At 55.4% G+C, this 15754-nt stretch overlaps 1 protein-coding gene and 1 long non-coding RNA gene across 3 annotated transcripts in view; one reads left to right on the plus strand and one right to left on the minus strand.

Annotated features, from left to right (window-relative positions):
• The window catches only part of EPM2A (EPM2A glucan phosphatase, laforin), a 29449-nt gene extending 26005 nt beyond the window's left edge, over positions 1-3444 (minus strand). The window contains exon 1 of one of the 2 annotated variants that reach the window (XM_068110828.2): positions 3373-3444. The gene's annotated coding sequence lies outside the window, so the exon portion shown is untranslated. Of the gene's footprint in view, positions 1-3167; positions 3338-3372 lie in introns of those variants that run through there. The other variant, XM_068110827.2, reaches the window with a different exon arrangement.
• On the plus strand, positions 3168-12292 carry LOC137423550 (uncharacterized). Its single transcript, XR_010983741.2, has 2 exons — positions 3168-3326; positions 11390-12292. It is a non-coding gene; the product is annotated as an uncharacterized LOC137423550 (long non-coding RNA).
• Positions 12293-15754: the final 3462 nt, after the last annotated feature.

Genomic DNA, 15754 nt, shown 5'->3' on the forward strand with positions numbered 1-15754 from the left:
CCCGCCGCCTCGAACCGACGAAGCTCGTGGTGGCGAGAGCGGAGTTCGCTACGCTGCAGCGGCTGGGCATCGTGCGGCGCTGCAAGAGTGCTTGGGCGTCGCCGCTACACATCGTGCCGAAGCCTGGCGGGGGATGGCGGCCGTGCGGAGACTACCGCCGCCTCAACGATGCCACCACCCCCGACTGTTACCCGGTCCCTCACATCCAAGACTTTTCCGCCCGGTTGGCGAAAATGTCCTGCTTTTCTAAGGTGGACCTCATACGCGGCTACCACCAGGTCCCCGTCAGGCCGGAGGACATCCCGAAGACGGCCGTCATTACGCCATTCGGCCTCTTCGAGTTCCTTCGGATGCCCTTCGGTTTGAAGAATGCGGCTCAGGCGTTCCAACGTCTGATGGACAGCGTCTTGCGCGACCTGGATTTCATCTATGTCTACCTGGACGACATCCTCGTCGCAAGCGCGTCCCGTGAAGAGCACCTCCGCCATCTCCGCACGCTCATCGAACGCCTGGGCCAGCATGGCCTGATCGTGAACCCCGCCAGGTGCCAGTTCGGCGTCGCCGAGATCGACTTTTTGGGGCACCGCGTCACCAGGCACGGGGCCATCCCCTTACTAGCAAAGGTGGAGGTGGTCAAGGGGTTTCCGCGCCCCCGCACGATCAGGGGGCTCCAGGAGTTCCTGGGCATGGTGAACTTTTACCATCGGTTCCTGCCCCGCGTCGCGCAGCTCCTGCGCCCCCTGCACGAGGCCCTCCGGGGGCAGCCGGGCAAAGGTGACGTTGTTTGGACCGAGCAGATGGACGCGGCGTTTGCGGGCGCGAAGCTTGCCTTGGTTAACGCCACCATGCTCGCGCACCCAGTGCCCGATGCACCGATCGCCCTCACCACCGACGCGTCGGACTACGCGGTGGGCGCGGTGCACGAGCAATGGATGCGTGGAGCTTGGCAACCGCTGGCGTTTTTCAGCCGGCAGCTTCGCCCGCACGAACGCCGGTACAGTACCTTCGACCGCGAGTTGCTCGGGCTTCACCTGGCGGTCAGGCACTTTTGCCATCTGCTCGAGGGCCGTTCGTTCACGGCCTTCGTCGACCACAAGCCCCTGGTCTTCGCGATGGCCAAGGTCGCCGAGCCGTGGTCGGCCCGGCAGCAGCGTCACCTCTCGGCCGTGTCCGAGTACACAACGGACATCCGGCACGTCGCGGGGAAGGACAACCTGGTGGCGGATTGCCTTTCCCGGTCCGTCGCCCATGCGGTCCACCTCGGCATCGACTATGCCCGGATGGCGGCGGACCAGACCGCCGACCCCGACGTCCAGGCCTTGCGGACCGCCATCACGGGCCTCTGCGTCACCGAGGTGCCGTTCGACGGCGCGGGCACGGCCCTCTTGTGCGACGTCTCCCTCGGGCGGCCTCGCCCCATCGTGCCCGCGGGCTGGCAGCGCCGGGTTTTTGACGCCATCCACGGCCTGTCCCACCCGGGCACGAAGGCCTCCCAGAGGCTGGTCGCCGACAAGTTCGTCTGGCATGGCCCCCGGAAGGTCGCCCGCAATTGGACCAGGACGTGCCTCGCGTGCCAGCGCGCGAAGGTGCACCGCCACACCCAGGCCCCGTTGGCCCCGTTTACGGTGCCCGAACGTCGGTTCGACCACGTTCACGTGGACTTGGTGGGACCTCTGCCCCCCTCGCGGGGTTTCACCCACGTCCTCACCATGGTGGACCGCACCACCCGGTGGCCGGAGGCCGTGCCTTTGGCGGCGACGACGGCGGCGGACGTCGCGCAGGCGTTCATCGCCACCTGGGTTGCCCGGTTCGGCGCCCCCTCGGACATCTCGTCCGACCGCGGCCCCCAGTTCACCTCAGAGCTCTGGGGGGCGGTCGCGCGGGGCCTCGGTGTCCAGCTGCACCGTACCACGGCCTATCACCCCCAGGCCAACGGCCTGTGCGAGCGTTTCCACCGCTCCTTGAAGGCCGCGCTCCGGGCCACCCTCCGCGACGGCGGCTGGGTCGACAGGCTCCCCTGGGTCCTGCTGGGCCTACGGACGGCGCCCAAGGACGACCTGCGCGCATCCGCGGCGGAGTTGGTCTTCGGACAACCGCTGCGGGTGCCGGGCGAGTTCCTCCCCGACTCCACGGCACCATGGTCCGCGGCGCAGCAGCGCTCCGCGCTGCAGGAGACCGCCCAGAGGTTCGCCCCGGTGCCGACGGTGCACCACGGGTGCCCGCCAACGCACGTCGCCCCGGAGCTTCGCACGGCGGAGTACGTGTTCGTCCGACACGACGCCCACCGGACACCGCTGCGGCCCCCGTACGACGGGCCCTTCCGCGTGCTGGAGACCGGGGCGAAGCACTTCACCCTGGACATCGGCGGTACTCCTGACCGCGTTTCCGTGGACTGCCTCAAACCGGCCCACCTCGACGTGGACCACCCCCCGCCAGTGGCTCAGCCCCCGCGTCGGGGCCGCCCCCCGGCGGGCGAACCCTCGGCACCGCCCAACCCCGCCGGCACGCCGCCCCCCGGTCCCGCCGCCCCCCGGTCCCGCACCCATCCCAGGGGCAGCCGGTGGCATCCCGGCATCCCAGACGCCGCCAGCCGCCAGATGGCGCTTCGGCCGGGTCATCCGTTTGCCCCGCAAACTGACCCTTCAGGTGCGCGGGAATTCTGGGGGGGGCGCGTAGGCTGGTCGCTAGCGCGATGACATCATTCCACGCACCAAGAGGGTGTCGGCCATGCCCGAGGGGTAGGCGTGGCCTCGGGATATACACCGGGCTCACAGCCCCGAGCACGGCAGTGCTATAGTTTGAGCTTTCAAATAAAGACGCTTTTGGTTACGCACGTTGTTGCTTCCCTTATTGGCAAAACAAGTCGTGCGCATAGCACCGCACTTCAATATTTCCAATCATTCTCCTCGGTCCTCACAATCACAGAAGGCAGTAGTGTTTAAAGCGGTGTATTGGCGTAGCGCCGGTTACTACGCTGGTCTTTTTCGCCACTATTAATATGAATGCTGATTGAACTCGCACTATGTGTTCCACGTGCAAATAACTACACGAATAGTTGATTTTTTAATGCTCAGTATTTCTTATTCGAAGACACCAAAACTATCAAACTAAAAACAAGGATCGTGAATGGAGAGAGAGAATATGATGTAGATCCAATAGATTCTTACGCGATGACGGTGGGAAGTCTCACGTGACCAGTCGCGCGTCCCTTGACCTTGCACTTACACCGCACGGTTAGTCGACAAACAAAGCGTACGGCAAATGGTTGCTCGGCCGAGTCCTCGGATCGAGTCGAGATCTGGGGAATCTTCTTCACTCACGAACACGTACGTGAGTTAAATATAGAGTACGGGAAGCGATATCGGAGATTACCTCTCACACCCCGCCACCAGCACCACCACCTCCACCAGCACCACCACCTCCACCCCTCCTCCCAGCCAATGTGAAAACGCCGTCCCTCCACGTGTTGTCGTGTTTGTTCATTGTGAAATCGACTCGCAGAGAGCTCTTTCAGCTTGCAACCCAACAGGGGGCATCATGAGTCGACGCTTTTCATTATTCCAGTGTTTTATTAATCCCTGTTTTATAACATGATGGACAACAAATTATCTTGAATCGTGAAACACGATCCCATTTTCGGTGACGTCACCGGATAGCATTCTGATGACGCGCTGTACATAACAAGGAGAGTCACAAGTCCCAGGACAGTTTTAGCTGCTCAAACAAGATGTGTTACCTCCGGCACCAAAAGGTGGATGGAGGTTATGTTTTCACTCCTGTTTGTCCGTTTGTGAACAAAATATCTCAAAAAGTTGTTGACGGATTCGGATGAAATTTGGCAGAGATGTAGCGTATGTGACAAGGACGAAATGTTTAGATTTTGGTGAAGATCCGGATTCGGATCTGGCTACTAGAATTTTGTAAGTGATTCTTCACCATTGGGAGATCGGGCCAAAAACGATACATAGCATGATATCTCAAAACGTTGTGGTGGAGCGCGGTGTTACGCGCGCTGCTTGTAAGCAAGGAGGAAGCGGACAACGCGGTAAGTTGTAAGAGTCTTTATTCAAGAGCTCCACTGTAACACTCCAGCGTTCCGGACTGCACGCCCGGTGTATATCCCGCGGCCACGCCTACCCCTCGGGCGTGGCCGCCGCCCACTTGGCGCGCGGAATGATGTCATCACGCCAGTGAGCTTTCGTGTCCGCCACAACCGCCCCCCCCAGAATTCCCGCGCACCTGGAGGGCCAGTTTGCGGGGCAAACGGATGACCCGGCCGAAGCGCCCTCTGGCGACTGGCGGCGTCCGGGGTGCAGGGATGCCAGCTGGGATGCCTCCGGCTGCACCCGGGATGGGTGCAGGCTCGGGGGGCGGCGTGCCGGCGGGGCCGGGCGGTGCCGGGGGTCCGCCCGCCGGGGGGCGGCCCCGACGCGGGGGCCGAGCCACCGGCGGTGGGTGGTCCACGTCGAGGTGGGCCGGCTTGAGGCGGTCTATGGAGACACGGTCAGGAGTGCCGCCGATGTCCAAGGTGAAATGTTTCACCCCGGTCTCCAGCACGCGGAAAGGCCCGTCGTACGGGGGCCGCAGTGGTGTCCGGTGGGCGTCGTGCCGGACGAAGACGTACTCCACGGTGCGAAGCTCCGGGGCGACGTGCGTAGGTGGGTGCCCATGGTCCGCCGTGGGCACCGGGGCGAACCTCTGGGCGGTCTCCTGCAGCGCGGAGCGCTCCTGCGCCGCGGACCATGGTGCCGTGGAGTCGGGGAGGAACTCGCCCGGCACCCGCAGCGGTTGCCCGAAGACAAACTCCGCCGCGGATACGCGCAGGTCATCCTTGGGCGCCGTCCGGAGGCCCAGCAGCACCCAGGGGAGCCTGTCGACCCAGCCGCCGTCGCAGAAGGTCGCCCGGAGCGTGGCCTTCAACGAGCGGTGGAACCGCTCGCACAGGCCGTTAGCCTGGGGGTGGTAGGCCGTGGTGCGGTGCAGCTGGACCCCGAGCCCCCACGCGACCGCCCCCCAGAGCTCCGAGGTGAACTGGGGGCCGCGGTCGGACGAGATGTCCGAGGGGGCGCCGAACCGGGCGACCCAGGTGGCGATGAACGCCTGCGCGACGTCCGCCGCCGTCGTTGACGCCAAAGGCACGGCCTCCGGCCACCGGGTGGCGCGGTCCATCATGGTCAGGACGTGGGTGAAACCCCGCGAGGGGGGCAGAGGTCCCACCAGGTCCACGTGAACGTGGTCAAACTGACGTTCCGGCACCGCAAACGGGGCCAATGGGGCCTGGGTGTGTCGGTGCACCTTCGCGCGCTGGCACGCGAGGCACGTCCTGGCCCAGCCGCGGACGGCCTTCCAGAGGCCATGCCAGACAAACCTGTCGGCGATCAACCTCTGGGAGGCCCTCGTGCCCGGGTGGGACAGGCCGTGGATGGCGTCGAAAATCTGGCGCTGCCAGCCCGCGGGCACGATGGGGCGAGGCCGCCCGAGGGAGACGTCACACCAGAGGGCCGTGCCCGTGCCGTTGAACGGCACCTCGGTGATGCGGAGGCCCGTAACGGCGGTCCGCAAGGCCTGGACGTCGGGGTCGGTGGCCTGGTTCGCCGCCATCCGGGCATAGTCGATGCCGAGGTGGACCGCGTGGGCAACGGACCGGGAAAGGCAATCCGCCACCGGGTTGTCCTTCCCCGCGACGTGCCGGATGTCCGTCGTGTATTCGGACACGGCCGAGAGGTGACGCTGCTGCCGGGCCGACCACGGCTCGGCGACCTTGCCCATCGCGAACACCAGTGGCTTGTGGTCGACGAAGGCCGTGAACGCACGGCCCTCGAGCAGATGGCGGAAGTGCCTGACCGCCAGGTGGAGCCCGAGCAACTCGCGGTCGAAGGTACTGTACCGGCGTTCGGGCGGGCGAAGCTGCCGGCTGAAGAACGCCAGCGGTTGCCAAGCTCGACGCCCCCATTGCTCGTGCACCGCGCCCACCGTGTAGTCCGAGGCGTCGGTGGTGAGGGCGATCGGTGCATCGGGCGCCGGGTGCGCGAGCATGGTGGCGTTAGCCAAGGCGAGCTTCGCGCCCACGAACGCCGCGTCCATCTGCTCGGTCCAGGTAACGTCACCTTTGCCCGGCTTCCCTCGGAGGGCCTCGTGCAGGGGGCGCAGGAGCTGGGCGATGTGGGGCAGGAACCGATGGTAAAAGTTTACCATGCCCAGGAACTCCTGGAGCCCCCTGATCGTGCGGGGGCGCGGAAACCCCTTCACCGCCTCCACCTTGGCCGGCAGGGGGACGGCCCCGTGCCTGGTGACGCTGTGCCCCAAAAAGTCGATTTCAGTAACACCGAACCGGCACTTGGCGGGGTTCACGATCAGGCCGTGCTGGCTGGCCCAGGCGTTCGAAGAGCGTGCGGAGATGGTGGAGGTGCTCTTCGTGGGACGCGCTTGCGACGAGGATATCATCCAGATAGACGTAGACGAAATCCAAATCACGCAAGACGCTGTCCATGAGGCGCTGGAACGCCTGAGCCGCATTCTTCAAACCGAAGGGCATCCAAAGAAATTCGAAAAGACCGAACGGCGTGATGACAGCCGTCTTCGGGATGTCCTCCGGCCTGATGGGGACCTGGTGGTAACCGCGTATGAGGTCCACCTTCGAGAAGAAGGACATATTCGCCAAGCGGGCGGAAACGTCCTGAATATGGGGGACGGGGTAGCGGTCGGGGGTGGTGGCGTCGTTGAGACGGCGGTAGTCCCCGCATGGTCGCCATCCCCCGCCGGGCTTGGGCACGATGTGGAGCGGCGACGCCCAAGCACTCTCGGAGCGCCGCACGATGCCGAGCCGCTCCAGCATAGCAAACTCGGCTTCAGCAACTGCGAGCTTCGTCGGCTCGAGGCGGCGTGCCCGGGCATAAACCGGTGGCCCGGCGGTGGGGATGTGATGTTCCACCCCGTGCTTGACGGTCCCAGCCGAGAAGGTGGGCCTCGTGAGGGCCGGGAAATGGGCGAGGAGGCGGGAGAATTCGTCCGCTGCCGGAAGCGTGCAGATGAACCTGGCCGGAACCGAACCGCTCAGCAAGCCGCTCAATGAGCCGCTCCGTGAGCTGCTCAACGAGGCAGGCAGCACGCAAGCGAGTGAGCTGTACGTCTCGGCCTGGACAAGCCTTCTGTGCTTTACGTCCACCAAGAGGCCATTGGCACAAAGGAAGTCCGCGCCAAGCAGTGCCATTGGCACGTCGGCAGTCACGAACGACCATCGGAAAACCTGCCCTCCGAACCGCAGAGAAAGGCAGCGTTTTCCGTATGTGCGAATAGGCATACCTTTGGCAGCAAACAGAGCGGGACCCCGGCCCGCGGTCTGCTTGTCGGACGTACCGGCGGGAACGACACTCACCTGCGCTCCCGTGTCGCACAGGTAACGGCGCCCGGATAAGGTGTCCGTTATGTACAGGAGGCTGTTTAATCGGCCGGCGCTCAGTGCCATTACCGAGGGCCGGCCCGGGCGTTTCCCGACCTGCCGAATGAGCACGGCGGGCGACATTGCCGGGCCTCGTGGCCGAACCTAGCGTGGAAATGGCACCAGGTTTGCGGCGAAGCCGGAGGCCGCGGTTGCCGCGGTGGTGGTGGGCGGGGCGTGGCGGCCGCCACGAGGTGCCCCTCGGAGTAGGGGTGGGCACCCGCAGGAGGTTCAGCGGCTACGCGGTGCGTCGCATAGTAGGGGTGGGCACCCGCACAGTTTCGGGCTCGGGAGCCGCTACGGCCGCACCGAAACTCGCCTGCGTGTCCAAAGCCGCGTAGAACCTGTCGGCCTCGGCCGCGAGCGTTCGGGGTTCTGTTGTCGCAGAACCGGCCAACGCGAGGCATACTCGTGCCAGCAGCTGGCGTCGAAATAACGCCCGGAATAGAGCGTTCGGGGTTTCGTCGCCCATGAGCGACAGCATATGGTCCATTCGGACCGACGGTCGCGTGTCACCGAGCTCGGGGAGGTCCAAGAGGCGATCGGCCCGTGCGTCCACCGTGAGGCTGAACGTGGCGAGGAGGAGACGCTTGATCGCCTCGTACCTGTCGTCGGCCGGTGGGTTCCTCAGGACCGACACGACGCGGGCGGCCGTGCCGGCCCCGAGGGAGGCGACCACGTGGCAGTAGCATGTCTCGTCCGCCGTGATGCCTCGAAGCCTGAACTGGGCTTCGGCCTGCAGGAAGCAGATCTCCGCCTGAGCTTCCCAGAACTCGGGGAGCTTTACCGCTACCGCGTTGGTTGCCATGGCTGTGGCGGGTTCAGCTGGTCAGTGACGGCTGACCAGAACGTCGGAGGTCACCAATGAAGCGCGGTGTTACGCGCGCTGCTTGTAAGCAAGGAGGAAGCGGACAACGCGGTAAGTTGTAAGAGTCTTTATTCAAGAGCTCCACTGTAACACTCCAGCGTTCCGGGCTGCGCGCCCGGTGTATATCCCGCGGCCACGCCTATCCCTCGGGCGTGGCCGCCGCCCACTTGGCGCATGGAATGATGTCATCACGCCAGTGAGCTTTCGTGTCCGCCACAGTGGACGGATTTGGACGAAACTTTGTGGAGATATTGGGTGACGGACAAGGAAGAATCGATTCGATTTTGGTGAAGATCTGAATGGATTCGGATTTGAGAATTATTTAATGGACATTATGCATATGACGTCACACACCCTCAGAATTGGAAGTGCACCCCCTCTCAGAGGGCAAGCAATACTGCTACTGCAGCAATACTGCCAGAACTACACAATGCAAATCCTGAGCAGTGCCCCATTCATGAGCATATTCCACCTGTTGGAGGGACAACCCCAAACGGAACTGTCTTTCAGAGACATTCGTGCACTGGAAAAAAACGTGGAGGAACTACAGAAGGACAATATTGCCCTCAAAACTCAAGTGTGTGAGCTGGAGAGAAAAGGTAAGAACAACAGGTCTGCAGGAAGAACACTTTCAGAACAACGATGCAAAACTCCGATTTTACACGGGACTTCCTTCTTGGGTAATTTTTTTGCCACTCTTCACGTTTACATCATGTGCTCTCCCAACGTGTAAAAAACTCACAGAGTTTGGTCAAGTGCTAATGTTCCTCATGAAGTTGCGATTGAACATTTTTGACGAGGACTGAGCTTACAGATTCGGAGTCAGCCAGTCACCTGTTTCACGAAACTTCCACCGCATTCTTGATGTAATGTTTGTAAAGACTCAGTCGCTGATACACTGGCCCAGTCGTGACGCTCTACGTCTCAGTATGCCATCATCGTTCAGGAAATTTTTCAGGAAATGTGCAGTTATTATTGACTGCACCGAAGTGTTTATAGAGCAGCCGTCCGATTTACTGGCAAGGGCACAAGTGTGGAGCAACTCCAAGCACCATTCAACTGTAAAGTTTCTAATTGGTATAACACCACAGGGCTCAATATGCTTCCTAAAGGGTACCTCACCAAAAAATGTTTTTTACGGACGTCCACGGACGTCCACGGATGTTCTTTCTACGGCAGCGTTGCGATTTTTTGAGCAAAATCCTGAACACCCGGGAGAGGATTTTGCTTGACCGCGACCGATTCACAGCGGTTTATTACGGTTTAGTACGGACTGCTACGGCTTCGTTGCGGATATACACGGCGGAGATACGGTGCCTCTACGTTTGCTTGCGTTTCCTTATGGTTCCCGGCCCAGAATATAAAAACGCCCCCCCCCCCCCCCCGCTCTCCCCTCATTCTGCTGCTGACTTCCAAGGGGGCAAGACCTATCCAGGAGAGCCATGGACAGAGCACCCGCTGCCCAGAGAGTCCAAGGAGAGGGAGAATCCTTGCGGATGGTTAAGATGGCCTTACGGAGTCTTACGGAGTCTTACGGTGGTGTTACGGCAGTTGCGGAAGCATTGAGGAGGTGTTGAGGAAGCGTTGCGGTCTAGATTTCCGTAGCACTGCCGTAATTGTCTTACGAGAGTTTTGGTCTGGACCAAAACTCTCGTAAGAAATTACGACCCCTCCCGGACGCTTAAGGATCCATACGAATGCTCCAGGAAGCGTTGAGGATGTCCCAGGTGCCACAAGGAATGCTCCTGGTTGTGCACGATTTTTTCGCCGTAACGACCCCGTAAGGCCGGTGTGAGGGGGGTTTTAGCAAGTGCTGGAGAGGAAGGGCAACAGACACTGAGATAACGGAAAACAGTGACCTCATGAATAAACTGATGCCAGGGGATCTTGTGCTTGCCGATCGTGGTTTTTTTGTTGATGAATACTGTGGAATGGCGATGGCCGAGGTGAAGGTGCCCCCATTCACCAAGGGAAAGAAGCAACTTGAAAAAGTAGAAGTTGACTGGAGCAGAGAACTTTCTTGTGTTCGGATCCATGTTGAACGGGTAATTGGAATGGTGAAACAAAAATATACTGTACTCCAAAATCGCATTCCCATCACACTGATAAATGATGGGACACAACCAGAAGCAACTGTGAACAAAATCGTACAAATTGCGTGTGCTCTCGTAAATCTTTGTCCAGGAGTAGATCCTATGCACGGAGGTATACAGAGATAACTATTTATAACTCCGTGTTCCTATGGACTGATTTATCATGGAAGTGTTATTTTATGGATCAACAGTATTGCCTTATTAGTGATACACATTGTTAAATACGCACATGAAACAAAACAAAATGACAAGTAATATAAAGTTGCAGCAGTTTTATTGTCACAGTTGTGTCAGCTTCAAAACATATGTACACATATCATGTGCAGCTTCATTTATTGTTCACAGAAAATATGTAGTGTATAAATTTCTACAGAAACATTTCAAACATTACTATATCCATTGTTACTTCACCAAAAAATAATTTTTATTATTCATTCACCATGTGGAATTAGTGAAAAAGACTTCAACATGTGCTTCTTGGATAATAAATGTTTTTTCAATTTTCCACAATTGCAAAAAGAAATAAAAATGTGAAACTCTACTTTTGTATTCTAGAGATTAAGATCAGTTATATTACTCTATTGCTGGCGTCCCGATCGCAGTTGACACACACATGAACGCGTCGTCAGGGAAATTGTTTGCCCTCTAAGATGGCGTCGCAATTGGTTGTTAGGTGCTTCGTGACGTCAATGCATAAGGTCCATTGTAAGTGATTCTTCACCATTGGGAGATAGGGCCAAAAACGATACATAGCAGGATATCTCAAAAAGTTATGGATGGATTTGGACGAAACTTGTTGGACAGGTTGTGTGTGTGACAAGGAAGAATCGATTCAATTTTGGTGAAAATCCGGATCTGGATCCAGCTCGTAGAATTTTTTAAGTGATTCTTCACCATTGAGTGATATGGCCAACCAGGCGGAGGTATGCTCTCTACTGAGTGCCGTTCTAGTTGATACCCTGTATTTATACTGTTTTCTGTTTTTTTCAGATAATGCAAATACTACATTAAACCAAGATGGCAGACACCAGTCTATTTACAGTGGACGAGAGGCTGGTAGCAGTGGTGTGGTACCACGAGAGGAGAAACACAAACAAAGCCGTGAAACAGGTGCAGGAAGACTTCGAGGAGCACTTCAGAAAGGCAGCACTGTCAAAATAAAATCTTCATCATTGGGGAGAAAAAAGACATTTCAGACTGGAATTGTATTCGACAGCAAGCGTAACGGACTACCAAAAATTCATGATTTGTGAATTCAAAACGTTAAAACATCCGTTCTCAGATCTTCGAAAAATCATTACGGAAACGTTCTGCAGAGTGGGGTGTCATTTGTAAAAACCATATAAACCATGCAAGCCAACAGTCATTTGTGAATAATTGTCAGATGCAGCTCATGAAAATAGGTTGGCAGCTTGTGTAGCCACCACACAGTCCTGACCTGACCACTTGTGACAATTCTCTGTGGTGGTACGTCAAAGCTAAGGTTGCAGAACATCGCATGAAATCTGTTGATGAACTGAAACAATGCATTCAGGAAACATTTGGCACCACAACACATGGTATTTTGCGTTGGTTTTCACACTACGTGGAGAAAATTATCTTGTGCCGTGACAACAGATGACATCGCCCTCGATATCTAAGGAGGTATTATAATTGTTGTATTACTGTAATATGTTATTATTACTCCTGTTAATATGTATTACTATTATTACTGTAATATGTTATTACTCCTGCGGCTTTTGGGTCACCCTGGTAGATGGTTTAAACAAATCAAGTATAAACAGCAACAACCGGGACTTACAGTGCCTTCAGAATGTATTCAGACCCCTTGACTTTTTTCACATTTTGTTGTGTTGCAGCCTGAATTGAAAATGCATTAAATTGAGATTTTTTTTCACTGATCTACACCAAATACCCCATAATGGCAAAGTATTTTAAAAAATTCGAAATTTTTACAAAATAATGAAAAATGAAATACAGAAATATCTAATTTACATAAGTATTGTCGTGTGGACGGCTCTCAGTTAAGACAGAGCGTCCACGGATGGAATTAAGGTTAATGTGGTGTTTCCAATTGATGGCAGATCATATTCGAGAAGGGGGGTTTTTGGGGAGAATGCCACGGCTTACCGGACGGCCCCGCGTTCACCTGCAAATTAATAACTCAAACCAAAAGCGGAGTTGCTGTACAAAAATACGTGGCTTTATTGCCGGACTCCGATAACAAAAAACGCGGCGGAAGATAAATGTCCTAAATCGGGATGTCCCCACACCTCACTTCAAATACAAGACAATGGGAAGGATAAATAAAAGAAACGTTGTTTGTGGATGCAAGCTCATCTGTCCCTGGATGTAGCGTCTGTCAGGAATCGTCCAGGCTCCGTGGTGTTCGCTTTCCGTCAGGCCCACGTACGCCACTGCCGGCAAGCCTCGTGCCCTGCGTGATCGTCCATGAGGTCCCGTGTGTGAATGCCGGGCAAGAGGATCGTCAGCGCTCCAACGTCTCTCCAATGTCCGTCGTCAAGCAGGCAGTTTGCGGATCTCAAGGGAAGAGGTCCGAACGGGGAGAAAGGGCAAAAGCAGTATGGAGGTCCAGGCAGGAAAGAACCAAAGTGAGAAGGACAAAGAGAAGAGCTCAAAATGCCGGCGAGCGAGAGGTTTTACTGGCGGTCTTCTGACGTCAACTCGTTTTTTCTCCAACCAGTGCGTCGCTTACTCGTAGCCTTTCGCGCCTTCTCACGTCACCGGCGCTTCTCCTCCAACCAGTGCGTAGCTTCTAAGTAGTCGTTTTGTGCCTTCCACACTGATTGGCCGAATGTTCGCGCCTTCCGCACTGATTGGCCGAGGTGTCATCGGTCGGTGGCCAATCAGTGTGCTGCTCCTTCACCTTTCTTACCCCCCAATCATGGGGAAGCTTTTTGTCCTTTCCCTGACCAATCACACGATCTCCTGGGCGTGGCTCCCAGCCTACCAGGCACGATGTTTGTCGCCATGGTGGTGTACAGCGCGGCTGCTGCCTGTTGGCTCTTCCAAAGTCATTGTGGTGGCGGGGGAATTATTTAATGTGTGGTGCGCTAATGGGCCTATCTAATGTCTATGGGATGTATTGCCATAAGGGACACTGGGATTCTCACAGAGGGAACGACACACAAGGGAATTTTACCCATAATCCCTGTACTAATTAGCATGCCCCGCCCCCTCATAACAGGGACGAAGATGCAAGCTTAATCCGACATTCGGGCCACACAGAACGTATTACAGGTGAGGTTCCGTATCACGACAGCCAGACACCTACCTATGCAGATCTACCTGGATCTAGATATTCCTCTACCCCAAATTCATAACAATATGCCCCTATCCCCAAAATTCATAACAGTAGTCAGCCCCGAGTCAATACTTCGTAGAAGAGCCTTTGGCAGCAATTACAGCTTTGTGTCTTCTTGGGTATGTCTGTATCAGCTTTGCTCAACTGAATTTGGGGAGTTTCTCCCATTCTTCCTTGCAGATTTGCTCCAACTCTGTCAAGTTGGATGTGGAGCATCATTGAACAGCAATCTTCAAGTCTTTCCACAGATTCTCAATGGGATTCAAGTCTGGGCTTTGGCTGGGCCACTCAATGACTTTCAGGTTCTTGTAGTGAAGCCATTCCAGTGTTGCTTTGGCTGCATGTTTGGGGTCGTTGTCCTATTGGAATGTGCATCCTCACCGTAGTCTAAGGTATTTTGCATTCTGAAGCAGCTTCTCCTCAAGGATTGGCCTGTATTAGACTCCATTCATTGTTCCCTCTATCCTGACAAGTCTCCCAGTCCCTGCCACTGAAAAGCAACCCCGTAGCATGATGCTGCCACCACCATGCTTCACGGTAGGGATGCATGATGATGCTGCCACCACCATGCTTCACGGTAGGGATGGTGTTAGATTGGCGATGAGCTGTGCTTGGTTTTGCAAACATAGCGCTTTGCATTTAGGCCAAAGAGTTCAATTCTCGTCTCATCAGACCACAGAATATTTTGCCTCATGCTCTCAGAGTCTTTCACATGCCTTTTTGCAAACTCCAAGCGTGTTGTCGTGGGTTTTAATCCTTTTCCCAGGATTAAGCACCTTGTTATACTCGGACAGTGTACCAGAGGTTTATTAATAGATAAGGATACATGCATGGAAGACGTGGCGTGCAGGCTAGTAACACCACTTAGTCATGGTTCTTACACAGCCGACTCTAACATCTCAGCGAGCCCAACCCATAGTCAGCTTAATATACTTTCCTCAAAGATCAAAATAACTCAAAACAACGTCCCAAGTTCATCCCTCCCCAATGTCACAGACTGCCACCTCAAAGATAAATTGTACAAGGCAGGCTAAGCCTCATAGGGAAAGAATGTTTTGCAAGGTCAAACATGGGATATTGTCAACAGTTTTCTCAAAGCCAGACAACCAGATGCTGGATGGAAATAGGTCACAGTGTGACACTGCTGCCACCATCAGCATAGGGAATGTAATGAAATCTTCTTCACTGTCATGTCTTTTTCTCAGGAGTGGCTTCCCTCTGACCACTCTCCCATAAAGCCTAGATTTGTGAAGTGCTGCAGAGACTGTTGTCCTTCCGGCAGGTTCTCCCTTCTCAACCAAGGAACTCTGTAGTTCTGTCAGAGTGGTCATTGTGTTCTTGGTCACCTCACTGACCAAGGTCCTTCTTGCCAGGTTGCTCAGTTTTGTTAGATGGCCAGCTCAAAGAAGAGTCTGGGTAGTTCCGTGTTCTTTCCATTTCCTAATCATGGAGTTCACTGTGCTCTTGGGTAACTTTCAATGCTCTAGAAAAATTTATACCCTTCCCCAGATCGATGCCTTCTCACAATTGTATATCTGAGTTCTACAGACAGTTCCTTGGACTTCATGGTAGAGTTTCTGCTCTGACATGCACCGTCAACTGTGGGACCTTATATAGAAAGGTATGTTTCTTCCTAAATCATGTCCACTCAATTGAATTGGTCACAGATGGAATCAATCAAGTTTCCAAAAACATTTAAAAAACTTATTACTTTGACATTATTGATTATTTTGTGTAGGACGGTGACAAAAAATCCTTATGTAATCCATTTTAAATTCAAGATGTAACACAACAAAATGTGAAAATAGTCAAGGAATGTAAAAACTTTCTTAAGGTACTTTATACAAAAAATGGACTATGCACAATGATGAGGAAGGAGAGTTGTTGGAGAATTCAGCATTGAGATTTGCTGGATGATGTGTTTCTGACTTGCCAAAGGATGGACACAGTTGTTGTGAGCTTTACGGAAGGAGATAAAACTACTTTCAGTTGGGTTTGCCTTTCATGTTGAAAAAGCAAGTTGCTTGACA

This window comes from Myxine glutinosa, chromosome 3 (genome assembly GCF_964187855.1).
Source record: "Myxine glutinosa chromosome 3, kmMyxGlut1.1, whole genome shotgun sequence".
Lineage (NCBI taxonomy): Eukaryota > Metazoa > Chordata > Myxini > Myxiniformes > Myxinidae > Myxine > Myxine glutinosa.